Source organism: Myxocyprinus asiaticus, chromosome 50, assembly GCF_019703515.2.
Source record: "Myxocyprinus asiaticus isolate MX2 ecotype Aquarium Trade chromosome 50, UBuf_Myxa_2, whole genome shotgun sequence".
Classification (NCBI taxonomy): Eukaryota; Metazoa; Chordata; class Actinopteri; order Cypriniformes; family Catostomidae; genus Myxocyprinus; species Myxocyprinus asiaticus.
Window position 1 is genome coordinate 9,935,231 of NC_059393.1, and position 22,403 is coordinate 9,957,633.

General features: G+C 38.9%; 1 protein-coding gene across 3 annotated transcripts in view; it reads left to right on the forward strand.

Moving 5' to 3' along the window:
* Nucleotides 1-22,403, forward strand: part of add3a (adducin 3 (gamma) a) — a 160,650-nt gene that overhangs the window by 44,472 nt on the left and 93,775 nt on the right. For 2 of the 3 annotated variants that reach the window (XM_051694867.1, XM_051694870.1), the window contains exon 2: nt 4,047-4,098. The gene's annotated coding sequence lies outside the window, so the exon portion shown is untranslated. Of the gene's footprint in view, nt 1-4,046; nt 4,099-17,569; nt 17,730-22,403 lie in introns of those variants that run through there. The other variant, XM_051694869.1, reaches the window with a different exon arrangement.

Sequence of the window (22,403 nt, forward strand, 5' to 3'; positions counted from 1 at the left end):
TCTTATGGTTTCTCAGTATGTAAGGGTCAGTGAACGTTCCTTGGACATTCTGAAGTGAGTGACAGGAAAAACAGATTTATCACGCTTGTACTGTTCCTACTTTACGAGTTCAGAAGTCGTTGTTATAATAATGTGATCAGAACAAAATGAACATGATGGGCAGTTTGATATTTCTTTCTTTTTCACTTCTCGAGAAAGACGGAAGCGTTTTGGTGCTATTACAACAAACAGAGCGAATGATGCATCGGGTGTGTAACTGAAACTTTATACTATAGCGGTCTGTCATAAAGAAGGATGGGAAATGTAGTGTGTTTGTGCAAGCCTGTTGTCTCAAAAACTGGCTTAATGATTAGTGTTTTCTGTCAAGCTTTATCAGTGTTCATCAATAGTACACAAAATACATACAAACTAAACCATACCGTTAACATTCACTATTACAACTTCTGATCAAAATCAGTTTGCTTCTGCCATAGTTCTTTAATTGACATGCCCCAAACTCAAAGTCAAGGCTTTAAGAAAAAAAAAAGTTTTCGACTGGTAATTACTACTTTATGGTGGCTCAAGGCATAAAAATTATAATTCAGACAAGACTTGAATGTGCCTACCATACTTATTTTCTACCATATTTATTTTCAGTAGTGAATGGTCTTCAGTGGGTCTAGCTGGTCTTCCAGCCTGGTTGGATGACAGGTGCCCAAAACCATTCTAAAACCAGCAAACCAGACCAGACTGACCAGGCTGGGACACTAACTAAAACCACCAAACCACCTTAGCTAGGTTTATGGGCAGGAGTTACCATTTTAAAATTCAAAGAGTTTTGCCATGTCTAGCCATATTTTAGCATTCAACGACTATGGTATGAGATGATTGTTTTTTTGTGCATATGTCTAAATTTTAATCTTTTGGCTTTCGTGTAGACATTCCAAGCATTTGAAGAGATTACAAGATACGTCAGATGTTGGAGGAAGAGCACCTAGTCATTTAGAGAGTTATAAACCTGAGAGAAATCTTCTCGTAGTTGCTTTTTGCTTGCTTGCTTTCAGCTGTTTGCCAGCATTTATCACTGCAGATGAATCGTTCAGTATTTTGATGTTTACATGAGCAGTTCTATTCAGCTGTCTTTTTTCTTTGCCATGTAATATCTCTGTTTGATGTTCCTCCATTGTATGCAGATCTATTGGAGGCCTCGAATAAAACTGGCTTCTATTTATTTGGTGATTTTTTAAGTTGGTATTTTTCCTTGTTTTTTGTCTGTCCATGTATTTAAAAAAGTTTATCTATGTCACGTGTAAACAGGGTCCACAACTAACTTTTTGCCACACCTGCCAATGGCCGGTGACTTGAGAAAATTTACCGGCCATATATATTTTTTACCGGTCATGAAATTTGTATGTATTTGCATTATTTCATTAAAAAACAGGCAGTTACTACTACTTCTCCTACTACTACTACTACTAAACATATTTACTATGTTTTTAACTTCTGTCTTTACTTTAAAGAGAAAACAGGGGTTGACAACACATTCGTAAAATAATCTTAAATGTGAATGTAACATGCATTTTCCTTTCCTTTTCCATTTCGATTTATAAAACGTCCGTACGCATGAAGAAATGTTCCTAAATGCATCTCAATTTATAAATCGCAATTCAGCTTAAAAACATGCGAATGTGAACGAGCACATGGACTCCACCTACAGAACATCCACAAATATCCTAATATGGTGAGACAGAATACAATAAAAGTGTATGCATAAGTTATTAATTTTTTCATTCATTCATATGAAATGTTCTTGTATGGTGCATCTACCTGTTTCTGCCCATATAATGCAGCATATTCAACAACTCATCATCAGTTATTCATGTTAAATACATTCATTGACCGCGTTTACTTTAAATCCACACCATTCTTCAACCAATGTCCATGTTCTTGCAAAACCTTTATTCCAAAAAGAAGTTTTCATGTTCGTTTACATATAATGAAATATGCATAGTCTAGCATAGTTATTTTCAAACTGTTCTCTTCTGTTCACTCTTGCCATTGATTATGCTGCATTTTATTCAAATAATTTGTTTTTATTAGGGGCGAGTAAAAATATTGTTTTTCCGATTAATTGCGATCTTCATTTGAATTATCTCAATATCGATTCTTAAATCCCAAGATCGATCTTTCACTCAATGCGCAAGACTCTACAATGAGAGGAAATCACTCACATTTGCAACCAAATTTTGCGCTATGCGACTAAAGTGAATATATTTGGCAACTGGCTGTTAAATGTTTGCATTTCACTCACCAGTAATTGTGTAGTTTAGTCATGAAGTGTTGGGCAGCGAGATCCTTTCGCAACATGTTGAGAGTAAAAGTTGTTCCGTGTAATGTGTATCCAAAGACGAGATCCACGCAACCCATTTGTCATTGAATAATGTCTCTTTTAATAACCTTTCTGTTCTTTACAGTCAGTTGTTGATCAAAAACAACTACAAAAAACATTTAATTCTAATCATGCATCGCAAAGATGAGGTAAAGCCATTAGAGTCCTCTCTAGTTAACATGCGCTCATTTAAAAGTGCTGTTTACAGAAATGCAGTTTTGTGTTAAAGAGACAGTACCTGTTTTAGCATGTGTTCAACAAATCAGTGTAAATACTTGTAAATAGTAAAAATTATGCAATTTATCAATAAATATGTAACAGAAGTAATATATTAAATATATCTTATTTATTGATTGATCAATAACTTATTTATCATTTTTAAAAAGCCAAAATGTGACCCAAATGATGAAAAAGTAATCAAATATAATTAGTAAAATTAATATTTTCCTAATGTACCCAGTTAAAAAGTCCCCTGTTCAATTAACAGCATTAGCTGGGAGATAATTTATTTTATATGTAAGCAACAGGGACATTATAACTAAAATAAACCCATGTGAATCGGTATTGAATCGTATCGGAATCTAATTGAATTGGGAAATCTGTATCAATTCAATACCCAGCCCTAGTTTTTATTCATGTCCTCAACAACAGCAGACGAGGCTGAAGGATTAATTATAAAAATAAAAAAAATTAGACTATGAAGTGTATTTTAAATCTGTAAACTGATTTAGCCATGTTTAATTGTCTCCTCCTCCTTGCTCCAAAAATGTTACATATTACATAATGTATATTACACCTGCTTGTTATCTCGTAGGTCTCAAAATTAATTTATTATGGAAATGTGCAGAGGGCTAAATAAATAGTCTGTTACAGCGGATTTCCAAAATAAAACATTACGCATAATCTATAACACCACATTCTCATAGTTATTTTCTAATATTTTTGTACATGTAAACGACTATTATTTGCCCAATAATTTTATGAATGCCCAATTCCCACTACTTAGTAGGTCCTCGTTGTGGCGCGGTTACTCACCTCAATCCGGGTGGCGGAGGATGAGTCTCAGATGCCTCCACTTCTGAGATCATCAGTCCGTGCATCTTATCAAGTGGCTCGTCCCGCAGAGACTCTGCATGTGGAGGCTTATGCTACCCTCCGCGATCCATGCACAACTTGCCACGTGCCCCATTGAAAGCGAGAACCACTAATCGCGACCATGAGGTTACTCTGTGTGACTCCACCCTACCTAGCAACTGGGCCAATTTGGTTGCTTAGGAGACCTGGCTTTTACCGTCCAACTGGCAGGTACCACCATTTCATATACTTGCCAACGTCGATTTTTAATTGCATTTGGCGCTTGACGAGTGTTAGATTTGGACCCTGCGTGTAAATGCTTTTGTCTGACTGATACGTTTTTGCAATTTTGGACCAATAGACCTAGATAATGTGATTTTATCTCGACTTCGTCCAGCATATATACATGTTATTTGGACCACAATTGGCCTTGCCGTTGTGCACATGCTCCGAAAAACAGAGGTGACTGGTACGGTTTCAGAGGGTTGAGGAGAATCCCCTGTTCACTGTGTAAAGCACTTTGAGTGTAGTGTCAGAAAAGCGCTATATAAATGTAACGTTCATTCATTAATTAATTCATGTGTATTTTTGTGTTTTCTTTCAGGTGATTCCACAGTGTGATTGAAACAAGCGGTACAGCCTCGGGCTCCCAGCAGGTAGGACTATAAAAATAAAAATTCATTCATACAGCTAGTCCTTCAGCTGAACCCTGAGTCACATCACCTTCGAGCCCTCAAGTTATGGCCTTTTGTTGAATCTGGAGATGTTTTTGATTGCAATGTTTCAGAGATGGATACAAGGTCTTGGGGTGAGGGAGGGGTGCTACAAGTGAATTTTGCTTTATAAAAAAAATAAAAAAAACAAGATTCAAGTTTACATATGCAAATAAGACTATATGAGAATATAATAATATGCATCAGCTTATTAAATACGCTACTTCCAGTAGGGATGTGCACGAGTAATCAACTAATCGAGTACTCTCTTTGCTCCAATTATTCGACTATTTAAAACGCTACTTGAAAATCGCAATTTGATTTTCATTTGTGCATTTGCCTGCCATGAGCAACGCTGAATTCTATAGTACTTTCCCTCTGAATCTCTCACCCAATCTCGCAGTTACAATTGAGTCCAATGTGAGTCTACTGTAAGCTGTGGATATGTGTCGTCGCTGTTTTGGATAAAAGAAGATATCATGGCGTCTGTGCTTTCAAGCAAAGTCAATTATGTCAATACTTGTAATAGTTTGATACTTATTTAATTCTTCTCTATTGGTGTTCGGTAGAGTCATGCCTACCAACGGACAAGGATCTGCTTTTATGGGGGAAAGAAAATGCGAAGCGGTACGAGAAACATCGTTTTTCCACTCGTTTTTCTGTATAATAATGTGAAATGGTAAAAATGTGATTGTCTTTTATGTAGACTAAAAAAAAAAAAGCATCGTTTTTTTGAAGTTAGCTTACTTTGAAACTAATGCCTATCCATAACTTCCAGAAAATGTGGTTTGAGGGTAATATAAAATCATAAATAATTGTTTATAAATAATGAAAATGAAAATCATTAAATCTCTTGCCATCTCCTTTGGAAAGTAACAATTTTGTGCTAGTCAAGCGGAGTATGGGCATTTTCTGAGTAAATGGCATGGGTTTAGTTTAGTTTAGTGGCGAGACGTTTTATAGCACTGGACGTGGAAACGCTGACGGATGTAATGACCACAAACCCAAAATCGGCAGTTTATAGCCTCCCTTGACTGTCTCCGTCTCCCTTTCGCTTTTTCCCTTCTTCATCCTCTTGTGATTAATTTAACATAGCTGCAGTTCCTACTACTCCTTCAGCACTGTTACTCAGAGAGAAAATTTAAATGCTTAGTTCACCCAAACCTTAAAATAAAAAGTTCACCCAAAAAATGTAAATGCTTCAAATCAGAGTAGTTTCCTTGACACTGTTCACAAACAGTATTAAAGATGCCAGTCTATTACTCAGATACAGCCTCCGCCCCTGTGTGATTTGTGACTTTGCGTTTGGCATATTTCTGCCAGACAAGAAGCACAACTAAAGCCCTGTAGATTTATGAGTACGTTTGCTTGGCTTGTGGTGTCTTAACATATAAATTGGACTTGAGGTGAAGGCTTGTTTTTTTTTTTTTGGTGTTTGTATTCCCTTCTTGCGAGCAGATAATTTGGATAACATTGAAGTGCTGTTTCAGGATCATTTTGAAAATCAGAGATCTTTACACAGAGGAGATTTGTTTCTTGATCAGTTATTCTGCTCCGAGCCACGGTGCTCTCGTTACAGTGTTGTTGCAATTCAGGGGCATCCGAGGACACGACTGGGATGTCTGGGGAACAGAACAGTGTGTAGACAGTCACTGTATTTAAAATGGCCCTCACTTCTGCTGCAAAAAGTATGAAAAATAGATGCGTAACATGCCATTTTAGTACACAAGTGATGTCTTGATGTCTTGATGACATGCTGATACCAAAATTTTGAAATGTTTTCCTAGAGATACTAATAGTGTCCACACTAATATATTTTAGTTGCTGCTGATTCCAAATGTGAAGTTCTGTTTCAATTTTTGAAAAAAGAAAAAATGGTAAAAAAAAAAAAAAAAAAGAGAGTTCAATGTTTTGGTATATTTTATGTAACATTATTTACACCATTATTATTTCATTTCAAATTTAGTTTTTAATTTGTTCTTATCACAGCTAATAATTCTGCTCAGTCCTTTAAAGTTAAAGTAGTGTAAGCGTACCACTAGCGGGACCAATCAGAATTGCAAATTGATTGTTTGAGCGGCCTGACTTGGCCAGATGTAAGGATGGCCAGAAACATACTTAACGCAAGTACGTGTATGAAAATGTGAGCGCATTGCAAACGCTTTGCCAATGCATGATCCGGTTGAACATGCATAGCGTGTGTTCTTGCGGTACTGTGGTGGTAACAAATCTCAGTCCTCAAGGGGGCAATAGAGTTACTTCAAATGTCTGTACTATTAAATTAGATGGGTTATTATTCAGGTGAGTTGCTATAGATAAATTGACTTAAAGTGACTTGCACAGCAATATTCTCTTCAAACTGTTGCTCTGCCATTAAATTACTTGGCTTGAAAGAGAACTCACCGTAGAAGCGAAGAGTTCACAGTCACACTAATGTCCACTATAGCGTTCCTTTTAGCAATGTTGAGAATGCAACGCATACTGACATGTTTGCGGTCTGACACATTTTGGAACACAACTACACACAAAATAAAGCTTGCGTAGCTAGAAGCGTATGCGTTCAGTTACTTGCGTAGAGTATGTTTCAGCTATATGGCTCAACCAATGGTGTAAGTTTGGGGTGGGACTACTTGCGACCAATGGCAGATGGGAGTATTTGAATTTTGTTTGACGAAAGTCATTATGTTGGCTTCACTGTAAACCCTAATGCTCAAAACATTTGAACCTAAATTGTTTTGAGTTAATGAACTTGTCTCTTTAAATTTACAGGAACTTAAATTTAACTGAAACTGGGCAAGAGATTTCGATTCCCCAGGATGCTTTGCATGGCACTCGACAGGGAGAGAAAATGTTAAAATTAGGCTAAGTGTTATATAATGTGTCTGTGTATGATGAACGTAAAGGGGGAGACTTGTTAGTGATTAATGTTTTGTTGGGTTATTTAGAAGAATTCTGTTATGTTGTAGATTTGGGGGTGAAGAGTGGAGCTTGAGCTTAGCTTGAGGACAGGTACAAGTTAAAAATATTCTATATTGCTGTACTCATTGAGCAACTGCTATGCTAATCAAAGCATAGTGTTACCAATTAGCATGCTAGCATTCACTGTACCAACTGGTACTAGCTAATTTGGTTTCCTCTACTTTAAGTATTTAAGTAGAGATTACATGTTAATTTTAAGTTTAGCCAAAGAGTTAAATTTAAAATTAAGTGCTATCAAAATGTATGAAGTAGCATACTCAATATTTCAAGTTAATATTTGTCCATGTGTAGTACAAAATTCAAATCTGAAAGTTCTGTTAAAGGAATAGTTCACCTAAAAATGAAAATTTGCTGATATTTTACTCAGCCTCAGTTTCTTTCTTCATCAAAACAGAATTTAAGACTTTTAGGATTTAATTTAAAATTAAACAGTGCAAGTGAATGTCCTCCATTTTTTTGACGGTCCAAAATGCATATTTAGAGTGCATCAAAATAATCCACTCGACTCCAGTCGACAAATAAAGTTCTTCTGAACACAAACGATTGATTATTTTTAGAAACAAAACAATACTTATATACTTTTTAACTACAAATGTTCGCTTCCGTACATCTCTGTGACACGCACTCATGAGAGGGATGACGTAAGCTTGTTGGTAAGGTCACGCGTCACGTGGAGGAGGAGGCAGGAAGCACGTCATTGATGAAGAAAGAAACTCAAATACATCTTGGATGGACTGAGGGTGAGTAAATTACCAGCAAATTTTCATTTTTGGGTGAACTATTCCTTTAACTTAAACTTGGGAGGTTATTAACTTACATTTTATGTAACTGATTGCCTCAATTGGTTTTTAGTTCTGCTAACTTATTAGGGTTTAAAGGTTTTTTTTTTTTTCTTTCTCCCAATTTGGAATGCCCAATTCCCAACGTGCTTTTAAGTCCTCATGGTCACGTAGTGATTTGCCTCAGTCTGGGTGGCGGAGGACGAATCCCAGTTGCCTCTGTGTCTGAGACCGTCAACCCACGCATCTTATCATGTGGCTTGTTGAGCACGTTGCCACGGAGACATAGCGCGTGTCTAGGCTTCACGCCATACACTGCGCCATCCATGCTCAACTCACCACGCGCCCCACCAAGAGTGACCACGAGGAGGACACCCCATGTGATTCTACCCTCCCTAGCAACAGGGCCAATTTGGTTGCTTAGGAGACCTGGCTGGAGTCACTCAGCCTGGGATTCGAACTAGCAAACTAGTGAACTCCAGGGGTGGTAGCCAGCGTCAGCCAGCGTCAGCCAGGCCCCCGGGTTTAGAGTTTTGGCAAAGACAAAACACTGTAATTCTACAGACAAGGTTTAGGGTTTTTCCAAAATCCCAAAACCAAGACGGAAATTATCAACTGCATCTGCTTTCAAGCTACATCCTTACCTATTTCTCTTGCAATTCAGTTTGTCATTTGAAAAATAAGGTTGTCCGAGGTGATTAAAAAAAAAAAAAGTCTTTAAAAAAATCTAGTTTTAAATCACTAGTTTGTAGAACTGTAATATTTGTGTCCAATTTGATTTCATATTTTATTTTTAATGCCATAAATGTGTTTATAAAAAAAAAAAAAAAAAAAAAAAAGGTTAAAGACCATTTTCATGATTTTTTTTTTTTTGAGTCAAGAATATCAAGACGTTTTCTTAGGGTTACTTTATATGACATTAACAAAATGTGCCTTTTCATGAAAAAAATGACAATCTTTTTTTTTACTTCACAGGGTCTTAAGGGTCTAAGACTACGTCCACATTCATTCAGATACATTTGAAAGCACGTCTTTTTTTTTGGCCTGCCATCCACACGGAGACTGCATTTTTATCCAGCAAAAATTGAGCTTTTCAAAAACGTTCTCCCAAAGGATATATTAAAAAATGCCGTATTTGGGTTGTAGTGTGGACTGGGAAAATGGATATATTTGAAAATGATGACGTATCAAGATGGTGGCCTATAATATAGCACCGGTGTTGTGCCAGCTATCCACTTTGATAGCATTGTTAAAGATAAATGTTACTTTGTACAACCTTCACATTGCATTTCTTCAAAGGTGACGAGAAGTTTACTCAGATCTGCTGTCCAGCGGTGAAGCAAAAGGACAATTGCGTTTCAGACCACTCTTTTTTTTTTTTTCTTCTCTCTCTCGCGTGCACAATAAGGGGATTTGAGTGTTTTCAGATGTTTTAGTTTGGACATGCAACTTTTGGAAAATGGCAGTGTGGACGGAGAGCGTTTCAAAACGAAAAGTGTTTTCAAATGTATCCAGATTAAAGTGGTTGTAGTCTAAAGGGGTCTTTTTGGTTTTCTGTTTTACTTTTTTTTTTTTAGAGCACATGTATTTCCAACTTGTAAAGCACAATATTAAGGAGTAATAATCTGTTGCTGTGGTCTAAGTCTCGCTTTATTTGCTGTTAATGAGATTTTTGTTAAATCCACTTAATGCGACCAATCTAATCAGGGTTACTGCTAAAGTGGATTTGGGCTCTGTTGTTATTGAATCCCCTAAATCATAATTCATTGTGAGCAATGTGGATTTAGGTCTGAAAAAGCACTATGAGGGACTACAAGAGAAGAGGGCTACTTTCAGATCATTCGCTCACTGTTTTGTTCGGATTCTAAAGCAGTGACGCAGAGTGAGCAATCGTTTTCAGAGTGCAATGATTGCTTCTCTCTCTCTCACTCTCTTTTTTTTTTTTTTTTTGTTTTTTTTGTCTGGCTGGTTTGTTGCTTTTTTATATGTTAATGAGAGGTGAATAATGTCTGGACAGCAGTCCAATGCTTCAGGTTTTGTGTAGATGTGTTAAAGTAGACTGGACAGATCTTTAAACAGCGAACAAATACAAACTGCTGTCTGCTAAAGCCTTTAACTGAACCGATCAGAGTTGCTCTGTAATGTCCCATCAGCCATACAAGTCATTCTCTGCTGCCTCATTCTCTGGCTGGGTTGTAAAAAACATCCCAAACGGCTTTACTGTTCTTTATCTGTTCAGTTGTCTAGCTTCTCTGCTAGAGCTTTTACAGATTAGACAATAACTTGAAATGAATTTTTTTTTTTTTGTGCTAGATGTATTTCTGTGGAGATGTGCAAGTTGTGGTAGCCTTATCTCCTTGATATCTTTCTCCCGAAGATGTAGCATTTGAGGGGGCGTTCACATTTTTTCCCAGATGGCTTTTCTCTGGGGCTCAGATATTATCTTGTGAAAACAGCAAACACATGGCGGTTGGATCACTTCCCACTTTTTCTTTCTCTTTCCCCCCTAAGGGAGAGTGCCACTCTGTAACCTTCATTTATTTTTTTTGGCTTTTTTTTTTTTTTATAAAGAAAAGTAGGGACAATTCTAATTATTTTTTGTGGTAATCAACATTTATGCTACAAATTTTCTCAAGTAAACCCTGCTTTGTGGTCATGTAATGTAATAAGAGCCTGACTGCATTGTAGGACTCACTCCCACTCAATACAGTCTGTCTAGAGTGACTTCACTGCTGTAGAATGCTGAAAACACTGTTAACTCAAGAGACACAGAATATTGAGGGTGGGATTATTGTGTGTGTGCGTGTCCAGTTGGGTGTTTCTCTCACCAGCTGCAGCTGAGTTAACCGTGATGGGTCATGGTACCGCAGTGGATCTGGTAATCTGGTGTATGTGTAGCTGCATGTATGTTTGTGTCTTCATCTATATTTAACGAAGGCAACTTCAAAGGGCCTTTGTGGCAGTAAACCAAAGGCCAAGGTTATTGCGTACTTACTGGAATTGATTTGCTGAAAAAGAACAATGAATCAAGATTGTTTAGCCAAGGAATGGGCATGACTACTCTGAAGTGACCGTGATAATCCATCATGAAAACACAGTAATTGCATGACTTGATTCTTTTCAAAATAACTATACACAAATGTGTCAAAAAGGGGCCTCTCGCTAACATTTTTGTAAAAAAGAAAATTTGCCTGATCTCATAAAAATTACATGACCATGGCAACAGTTTTGCAAAATATTACATGGTTCTTTATACATAATGCTGCATTTCTGTGGTGAAATGAGCACTGTGTGGCACTAAAAGCATAGAAAATGTTATCCCAAAAAGATGTTTTCTCCCCAATTTGAAATGCCCAATTCCTAATGCGCTCTCCAATTCCTAGTGACTCGCCTCAATCCGGGTGGCGGAGGATGAATCTCAGTTGCCTCTGCGTCTGAGACCATCAATCCGAGCATCTTATCACATGGCATCCATGCACAACTCACCACGCGCCCCACCAAGAGCGAACCACATTATAGCGACCACGAGGATGTTACCCCATGTGACTACCCTCCCTAGCAACCGGGCCAATTTGGTTGCTTAGGAGACCTGGCTGGAGTCACTCAGCATGCCCTGGATTTGAACTCACGGCTCCAGGGGTGGTAGTAAGCGTCTTTACTCACTGAGCTACCCAGGCCCCCAAAGATGAGGTTTTAAGGTTAATACTCTTTCAAGTTTTAAATCAACAAAACCTACCTCCCTGTCCTAAACCTTAACCCTAAATTTCACCGATAATGTCATAAAAAGCAAATGTGAGATGAAAAATGCAATTGCTGAAGCAACCACATCATTTTGTCTGGAGTGGTGGTGGCATAGTGGACTAAAGCACTGAACTGGTAAGTGGAAGGTTGCAGGTTCAATCCCCACAGCCACCACCATTGTGTCCTTGAGCAAGGCACTTAACTCCAGGTTGCTCCAGGGGGATTGTCCCTGTAATCAGGGCACTGTAAGTTTCTTTGGATAAAAGCGTCTGCCAAATGCATAAATGTAAATGTTCTGTGACATTCTCTGCCCACATTTCATCTTGGGTGCTCTTCAGGACTCGTACCCCAGTCTTTTGCATCGCAAGTGCAACACTCTATCAGTTGAGCTACCGCATGATATGATCGCTCTTGAACAAGCTTGTAAATGTTGTTGGATGTGTAATGCAAATGTTCAAATATATATATTATCTTTCAAGTCATGCGCTATAGTAAAATTGTTTTGATGTCATAAGGCAGCTTTGTGTGAGGAACAGGGCAAAAAGTAAGTGTTTATGAACGTTTTACTCGTGATATGTGTGCAAGTAAGTCGTTGTTGCGCCTCTAGTGTTTATTTCACCAGTAAACCGCAAAACATTCAACAAGTCACGTAAAATCATTTAGCAAAAAATGTTGGTAGTAACGTAATTCTGTGAGACCAGGTTGAGTTTGTTACTAGATCATTTTCAGCTGTACCGTTTAGTTTTTTGCAGAAACAGTGCTACTCAACTGAACTGCGCAGCATGCACCAACGTCAGTGCTTAGTTAATCAGTTTACATGCTCAATCCAGTGAAAGTGCCACAAAGATCAATTATTGCAGCACAGAATTGTTGGTCTGGAGGGGTATTCATGTAAACATACTGTAGTCAGGACAAAAAATCATAATTTATGGTAAACAAACAGGACAAAATATTGTAAATCGGGTATATGGCAGAATGTTGAAATGGTCAGATCAGATCAAACTATATGTTCTTTATAGGTGTTCCTTTCCATAAAAGCAGTTCCTTGTGAATTTATAAGTGTAACGGGGTTCACAAGATGGGCAAGGAGGAGGTGGGAACTGGCAGAACAGTCAACATAAGTTTAATGACATAAATCAACTTAAGCAAACATAAACACACAGACACACACACACACACACAGCGGCTGCGTGCGACTCTCTCTTGAACTGGTGCCTCCGGCTCATCTTTATCCCCCTCCCGGCTGATGAGGACAATTCAATGCCAGGCGTGCGTCCTCACGGCCCAGCCACGCCCTCCTCCTCGTCACAATAAGATCTCGTCTAGCACCGTAGATTACCTTTTTGTCTTTCCCGGCTAAAATGGGCAACTATATATTTTCTCCCTCACTTACAGTTTGGGCAGGGGATGGGACATCTCAGAATGCCCCCTCCCCTGCCTGCCTGCCATGATACTTTGTGTGTCCTCATCAACAGACACATTGTACTCTACTGAACTAGTGTGCAGTGATGCGTTTGGCTTCCCTGGCTGGCGAACCAGGGTGCAAGAGAGAGAGAGACACTATCAAAGAGCTGTTTTATTGGTTGGTCTCTCTCTCTCTCACTCTCTCTTTCTCTCGCTCTCTGACATTCTCGTGATTGTTTGGGGTTGCCAGAGGAGGGTCAAAGCAAGCTGCCCGAGACCCTTGATACTTCTCAGAAGCTCTTTGATAGAAGACTATGGTAAATTCCACTTGCTGTAATTGATTCATCCTGAAGTGAAGCCCGTCACCTCTTCTGACCCGGCTTGTTATTTAGAGTCAACTATTAGTAGTATGCCATTCGTAAGTTGATTTCCAAATTTAAAGTTTTAATACTGCAGCTGTGTGGCGCTATCAATTCAAATTTTCATTTTTGGGTGAAATATTCCTTTAAACAGTCTTTTGGATACATGCACCGTTATTTTGGCCCATCTCGTAACACTGCGATGCTTGTTTCGATTTAATGACAATATTTCTATTCCTTGGAGTACTAAAAAGCCATTTTTTCAGCTTTGAAATATGTATTTTGAGCATCTTGCAACAGCATTTGCAAATCATGGGGAGGCACATTAATCAACACCGATCTCAGTTGCAAAGTGTTTTATTACCGAAGGATTTTAGCGTCATTGTTTGTGCTTTGGCACAGGAAATCTAAATGACCATCAAGAGGGTCCAGCCTCTTTCATCACTCTCCACTTATTGTCCCCATCCAAAAGTAGCAAACATCAGCCCTAAATCTGGCACAGAAACAGGAAAAAGTTTGTAAATGTTGCTCTAATTCAAAAACTTGGACTTGTCCTGCCAGTAATGGAGGGCTTATAGCCGTTTTTAAGGAAATTAAGCACAGGCGACTTTGCAATCATAATTTACGTTAATAAGCCAAATGTTTTTAGACGCCTTCGAAACTTCATTTTAATTTAGTTTGAATTCTAAACGTATTTCATCCTAAGTCTGGTGGTGATGAACAGCCTCTTTCTCTCTGTGTGGTAAGTACAACTGCAAACAAAAACAAAGAAAACCATCTGTTTTGGGATAGTTCACCCAAATATCATGTGTTTTGGTGTTCCATATGGTATTTTGCAAGCCCCTGATCATTGACATAATACTTGAGAGTATGCATTATGGCCTAGATAGGAAAATAATGTATGTGCTTGCTGGTAGGGAGCCAGTCTGATGATTTCTCTCAGTACATATTGAAGTGTACACTACAATTCATGCATGCTCGTGCCTGATTGCTTTTCAAAGAGCAGGCAAAGTTCATTAACAATCTCAGTCAAAATATATCAGTGCACACCATATTTTATACAGTAACTAACATGGGCATTTGGAGTCTGGACAAGATGAAACCCTAAGTCACAAATTGACAGGCAATCTTTAAACAAAGTCATTAAATTGAATGTACGACTCCACATTCTTGGTTCTTTAGTGGGCCATTTTTTTTATTGATAACCTTTTTTGTCATTTGTTTAGCAGTTGACATTTGGTTGTTTCAGTAGACAAGCAACATGCTATTTGCTGACTGTCATGTGATATAGCATGTCGCTATACTATTGCCTTGTTGCTATTTTACAATAATTTTGAACGTGGCTCATCCGATCAGGATTTATTCGTAATGATTCATTTTTACTCAGGAACATTCTCCACTTCAGTAATAAAAATCTTGATGGGTAGTGAGGGTAGATAAATTCACCTCCATTTAAAACCAAACTCAACACGTCTATCTGCTGGGGCTTACACACTTTTAACACCACGAGTGAGAGCTGAGACCAGAAGCAATCCACTTCAGCCACTTTTAACTTTACGACACCAGTGTCACTTGCAGTCGCAGAGAAATGATTACGCAATGAGGTTTGGATGGATGGCACTAGGCTTGTTTCTCCTGCAACCCTTTTGATAAAATGAATGTTTCCAGAACAAAAAGTGAGGCCCCAAACTGGCTGTATCATCTTAATGGGTTTTTAGTATTGTCAGACGATTGGCTAAGAGTCAGTTTGTTAACTAAAGAGGCACAGAGGCTCACAGTGATTATGACACAAAATTACCATATGAATAACTTTCCCTATGAAGTCTTCACTTATTATTCTACAGAACAAGTCCTTGGTAAAATACATCTAGGGTTTGTTTCAAAAGCCCCTGCTGGAGTTTCTTTGGCCATAGTAAGTGCTGTAAAAGTAAACCAAAAATAAAAATGCTTGCATTTCATAAATTCATGATTAAGAGAAGCTTTCTTAAAGCACCCTACGGACTTTAGTCGGGGTAAACAACATATTTAATTTGACGTGAATTCTAATGAGGCTGAGAGAAATAGACATGCAATCTGTTCAGTGGGGTGTGCACATTGGTGTTGATCATTCAGCTGACAAAACACTGAAATTCTGACTTTCCAGAGAAAAATTCAGTCAGTGGCATCTATCTACCCTGCCTAAGGTCAATAGGAGTCCTAAAGACCATTTTGTTTTCCTCATAACAACAGTGGTTGCCTTGATTTCCAGCAAAGCAAGAGCAATTTCAAAAAGGACAGCTTAGTACATATCCAGATTCTGCAAATCATCCATGTAGAGCTCTTTTCTACCCAACCTGCGGTTCCTGATGTATTTTTAATTGCTGAGTAAATGTCAAGAGCTCAACTAGGGAGTGCTGACTGAAGGAGACAGTGAAGAAGAAGAGTTATGAGAGGAGAAATAATGACTGTGTTGTGTTTACCACAGACAACCCAAATGAAAGCCCTCAGCAGGGCCTCTGTGAGCGGGGGTCTCTTGGGGGATGTTAAAATCAATATGCAATCAATTATTCATCCAGGAGGGAAAGCCTGTCAGACGCTCCATCCAAAAGCTGACAAGAAAAGGCTGGGAGCTGCAAGCCACAGTCTGCTAATGTATAGCTGAGAGTTACGCAAGATTCAAAGTATTCCAGAAATTAAATCCTGAGACTTCCAAGGTGTCCATTCTAGAATGTTTTGATTAGTGTTTGCAAAGCTTTAGAATGGCAGTCAATAAGGGCAAGTTCCGGACATTTCTGAAACAAAGCCAACTGTTGCCCCTCGGGCGCAACAACCAAACAAATTGTAAACTCTCTAAACACCACATACCTGATCGGGCATCAGAAAAAGCAGCTCTCCATGACAGAAGCTTAATTAGTGGTCACTGGTGGTCATTATCACATGCAGGTTACTGAGAAGAGGCATGCTATTACTTTTCCAAGTGGTCAAACTTATGATATCGTTTAGTGGACGATGAAACGGGTGAGAATAAAAAAACCTAGACTTACAATGACAGTGTTTAGACTCTGAACTCATGAGGACCATATTTAGGCATCAGAATATAACAGAGACATAGAGACCTCATTTGGGAAAGCTCTTTTGACTTGAGATAATGTACACTGGCCATCTGTGGGGCCCCAGAGGTCCCTGGGGGCCCAGCCATATCTCAACACCAAAATAATAGAAATATGGGGGTGGGCACTTCTAACATGTGGCAGAGTACAGAGTCCACATGTGGGGCCCCAGAGGCCCATGGATGCCCTAGCTACATCTATGCACAAGAATAGGACATGGGAAACCATGAAAAAAAAAAAAAAAGTTAATCCAACTCAACATTGTCGTGGCCAGTTTTGCACAAGACACATTTTCTTCAGAAAAGTTTAGATCGAAGTTTAATCTAAGTTAGTGTGGATGTTTATAACTTGGGTACCATGGGTTTATAGTCACAACTTTCCTCAACTCCTTTACCCAAAGGAGTAAGACATTATTTTAATACTTCATGTACACAGAGTGAAAACACTAGAGACTGGAATACTACAAACCCAAAAATTAATCGTGGAACACTTTATCATTAAGGAAAAAGGTGGATATCTGTTCATACTGGTTCTCCATCTCTGTTTCTAGATCTACTAAACAAAATCTGGTCTCTAATCGGCACTTTTTCAGCATTGAAGGCCATGCTAGCTTGTAAGACCTTTTGAAAGCTGCTTCGGCTTTGTTGCGGTCTGATGATGTGCATTGTTCAAATTAATTCCACATCTGAAGAGGGAGTGTGAAGACAAGAGCGAAAGAAGAAAAAATGGACAAGAGTGGGAGAGGAGGCTAACTTTTTAAGTTTTTTCTTATCCTGCTAATTTATAATTTCGGTCCCCCACCCTTCACCTCCCTCCAATTCCAGAAAAGAGTGCCAGAAGACCAAAAGAGGTAGAAAGAGGGAGAAAAGAGAAACTCCAGCTTTAAACTTGAACAAAAGCCAGTCGGCAGAGCTTTATTGCTGCAGTGGCCTTCTTCAACGTGCCGGGAGAATTTTAATCGGAGAAACCCCCTCCCATATGTCTTTTTTTCTCTTTTTCTGGCTTTCTCTATCCATCAGTTTCTCCTAGCTATGTGAGATATGTATTGTAGTATCTTTTCCATTTGGAGACTGGAGAGTCCTATGCAGGCACGCTGGAAGTCTAGCTGTAGATTGTGAGAGGTGTCAGGAGAGGAAGACCGAATCAGTCCAGACTCTGAGAATGGGAAGTTCTGGAACTTGAGAAGGCGAATTTCCCTCAAGTGATTTTCCTTCGCCACTCAGGTTAGTGTGACTATGTCCCCTGTGTTTTTAAGGTGCATTCCTCGGCATGCATTTTGGAGCAGAGCTGCGATGCAGAATCGCCTTGCTATGCACCACTGTACTGATAAGTCTGCATTCTTTGCCTGGATGTCTCAGAAATCAAAAATGGTTTCTTTTAAAGACACAAGGTGCCCAGTGTCAGAGTGAGTGTGTTTAAGAGATCCTGTACTTCTGCATTAGAGATGAGTGGAACAAAATTGGTTATGTTTATATATTATTTTAGTTCAAGTTGAATCCTCAGGGTTGTCATCTTGCGGCCGTGTAAATAAATAATTTATTAGTGGACAAGGCACCTCCTACCCTGGGCTTGGCTCCAACTCAGAATCAAAGTCAGATGGGCTTGCCTCAGCGAAGAAGTCATTTCCTGTGTGTAGAAGTGCATGTGTTTGAGAAGTGTTCTTGCACAAACCTTGACAGACAGATCCTTGCTCAGGTCAGTGGTCGAACTGTCGAACAACATGCTTCAGTTTAATAGCAAATGAAGCCGCTTTGCCTAAGGGTTGACTCTTTTCGTATGTGGGTAAGCAAAGGTAAAATTGGATTTGCATGGAAACTTGTGTTCAAGGAAGAAAGGTGGATTTGATGTAAGCTAGGGATGGTACATGCTGGTCGACTAATCGGCTAGTTGTCATATAACTGATTAGTCGATTAGTGATGTTCACCATTTTATAAGTTTAGCATGCTGACAGTGTGCACGGTAAAACCATCTAGGAAATGTTGCGTCTTTAAATGATTCCCCTTCAAAGCACAGCCGCTACAGACATACACATTTAGGCCAGAAACATACTGTACGCAAGTGTGCATACATGAATCATCCATGTAGAGCTCTTTTCTGCCCAACCTGCAGTTCCTGATGTATTTTTAATTTGCGAGTAAATGTCAAGAGCTCAACTAGGGAGTGTGTATGCAGATGCGAGTGCTTGGTCAGCGCATTGCCAACGTGCGGTCCAGTTGAACATGTTTAACATGCTCTTGAGTTACTGTGGCAGTAACAAATCCCAGTACTCAAGGGGGCGATAGTTACCTTTACCTTGAAAAGTCTGCACCATTAAACCAGATGTATTATTGTACAGGTATAATTCAATTATATTGAATTAACCTTACTTGCTCAGCAGTATTCTCTTCAAACTGTTGCTCCTCCATGACAGTAGTTGACTTAAGAGAAAACTCACTGTAGAAGTGGCCAGTTCATGGTAAATGTCTGTTATAGCACCCCTTGCAGCAGTGTTGAGAATTCAAAACGTACTTTCTTTGAGTTATGAATTGTGGTCTGACACATTTTGGGACGCAATAACGCACGTAATCGAGCTTGTGTAGCTAGAAAGCATCTGCTTTCACATACTTGCGTACAGTATGTTTTGGCCTTTAGACATACATCTTTGGCCATTTGTGCTGTTTTTAGAGCATCCAGCCACTAGTGTTGTTGTTTTAAATGGTGTCAAGTTAAAAAGAGTCCAACTTTTAAAAATGCATCTCTAGAGCTCTGCATTCTGTTCCATGTCATTGCTCTCGGTTAGCTGCTTTGAAATGCAAGAATATGTTTTATGTGAACGCCCCACTAGAAATTGCATTTGGCACATCCCTAATGATGCTGATGCTGAAACACAAGGCTTGGGCATATCTTCTTACCTCTCCAAACACACTCTTGGCTCTTCGCCTGCAGGGCAGCATGCAAGGACGCAGTTGAGGATGCCAGTCAACGGGTGTGTTTGCCTTTCATATGTTTCTTGTTTACTGACATGATCTTAAGTGGCTTTAAAAGCAGGTTGCTTGCAGGCCCTTTGGCCCATTATGTTTTGAGTTTCCAGATGAATGCTTCCCGTTCATAGATGAAATGCTGTGAAAACCACATCACTCCACATGATTGCTGCTTCTCTCTTTATAAACCTTGCAAACCTTATAAACTTGTACATGTTTGAGAGAGAGAGGAATTTTTTATTTATTTTTTTTTTATTTTACTATAAATATTACAGAATTGCATCATGTTTCCGTGAACTGTTCCTTTAAACAACAGGAAATGTTCTCCCTTTTTCTCCCTCTGTACTTGCAGGTGTGGGTGTAACATACAGATGTGTCTATGCAACCATGTGTGGGGCTTGGCTGCTCGTAGCCCTCAGAATGTGTAGGGTAATGGTGTTTGTGTGAGACAGATTGAGTAATATTGTGTCAGGCTCCACATTAAACTAAAACAAATGAATTTGGGCTGGGCCTCACACACTGTGCTCAGAAACTGGCCGAGACTCACAGCATTCTTCTTTGGTGATGTAGATGTGATATGCTCGCAATAATCAAAGAAAAAACATTGTTTCTGTGCAAAGAGAGAGTTTGTTTATGAACATGCTAAACTTATTGTGGTGTTTTTACTCTAAATCGCCACTTTAACTTTCACTTTCAGATGGGAAAGTGAAACTAAACAGGCACCACATGTGACTTTCAGATGTACAGTGAAAATGAAGATTTAGAGAAATAAAGGACTTACGTTTTGATCGGTTTATCACCCACACCTATTATATCACTTCTGAAGATATGGATTTAAACACTGGAGTCTTATGGATTACTTTTATGTTTCCTTTATGTGATTTTTGGAGCTTCAAATGTCTGATCACCATTCACTTGCATTGTGTGGACCTACAGAGCTGAAATATTCTTCTAAAAATCTTTGTGTTTCGCAGCAGAAAGAAAGTGATACACATCTGGGATGGCATGAGGGTGAGTACATAATGAGAGAATTTCACTTCTGGGTGAACTATTTCTTTAGTAAGCCTCTGTGATTTGAGGTATCATTCATGTCCATTGCACAAACTATGTGGGATGAGTTGTTCACTAAAGCTTAATGGTTAGGGATTTGAACAAACCCCTAATAAAAGTAGAAGCAATATTAATAGTGATGCTAGTGAAGTTGTCGATGAATCCTGTATTTTAAAAATGATGTTGCTCAGAGAACGAGGTACATTGAGGAGGTGGTGGGTTGGTGGGAGACAGGATAGGGAATATTGCTTTACTTGTTCTGGCCTTGTAGGCTCCTGCATAACAATGGATATTCAATTTCCCTCCCTGAAGACTCCGACTGGCTACAGAGGACCAAAGCTGAAAAACTTTGACATGACTTCATCCCTCCACTTATCCCACCCTCTCCCCCTCTTTTCTCACTCTCTTAGTCTTCCTAAATCTCCCCACTCCTTCTCTCATAATTCTCTCTCTCTCTCTCTCACTCACTCTCTCTCTCTCTCTCTCTCTCTCTCTCTGTCTGTCCCCCTGTGGCAGTGGTTCACATGCCGTATGTGTGGCCTCATGGCCTTACATTTCCTGTCCCTTTATTCTCTGAGTGTAGCCACAGGGTCCCGGGGCCCTTGCGTCCTTCTCATGAAAAACAGCACAAATGATTCGAAGACACAAATGTTCACTTGTGTCTGTTTCCTGATTTCAGGGTTGCGGTGGGGATTTATAGTAAAAAGCTTGGGTTTCATATTATTTCTTTGAGAATATAATAAAATTTTAGATGTTACATGTAATATACAGTACAGTATTGTTTTAGGTTGTTCGCTGAAATTGAGAAGAAAAATCATCCTGGTTTTCTGCAAAGATAAATTTTAGGAACGTTATTTTGATGTCACTAGGCTTAATACAGGATGATTTAGGGTGCTGAAGCCTGATCTGGTAGAAAGAAGGGTTCGACTCATGAGGATGTGTGTTTGTGTGAGTCTGGTTTCACTTGGATATTGTCTGGAAGGCTTGAAAACGATAATCAGTTGTGAAAATTTCACCTTTATATTGGTGTTAACCAACATTTCCTTGTAGCAAAGCTCTCTCTATGAACAATTATTTTAGGTACATCTAGAGATGTACATTATGCAGCCGTAATTATTTAAGCCTACATGAACTATATTGACAGAAACATTTATTATCAACGTCATTAACTTATTTCAAAGACAATCCTGCTGGAGCAACCTGAAGGTAAGCCTCTTGCTCAATACTGTATATAGCTCGCTTTTAGTGAGGATCAAACCCTCAGCCTTCTGGTTACCAGCCCAAACCTTAGCCATCACACTACAGCACCCCTATAAGGCATCTGATATGTTAAAATTGAAGGGAAATTATGTGGACAGGCATTTGAAAGATAGACTTTGATATGGAAATGGCAATCTTGGACAAAGCTGTTTGTTCCTTTGCTCAAATCCGCAATCTCCTAGAGATACTTTGACGGCATAGCAAACCAGATGTGGGGTTCACTTTAGAAAACTGTTCTCTGGACCTGTCACGATTTCAATGTCAGCACTAGATCAGAGGCCTGGCATTCTGTGTCCGGCTGCAAATCTGCAAGGAAATTAGGGCTGCAACTAACGATTATTTTGATAATCGACTAATCTAACGATTATTAGACCGATTATTGCAACGATTATTCATTAGCTCTTAACCGACTATTCGGCTTGTGCCTTGACTTAAAAGATTGTATTAAACGTGCTTACTAACAATAAAGAGGACAAAATCATCTTTTAAAAAATACCTCTAAATGACGTTCACTGAATTAAAGGGGAAAAAATACTTGGATTTTTATTGTTTAATTCATTTTTAAAAATCACTGCAAAAAAAAATCCTATTATTATCAAGTGTTTTGTCTTGTTTTCCATTTAAATT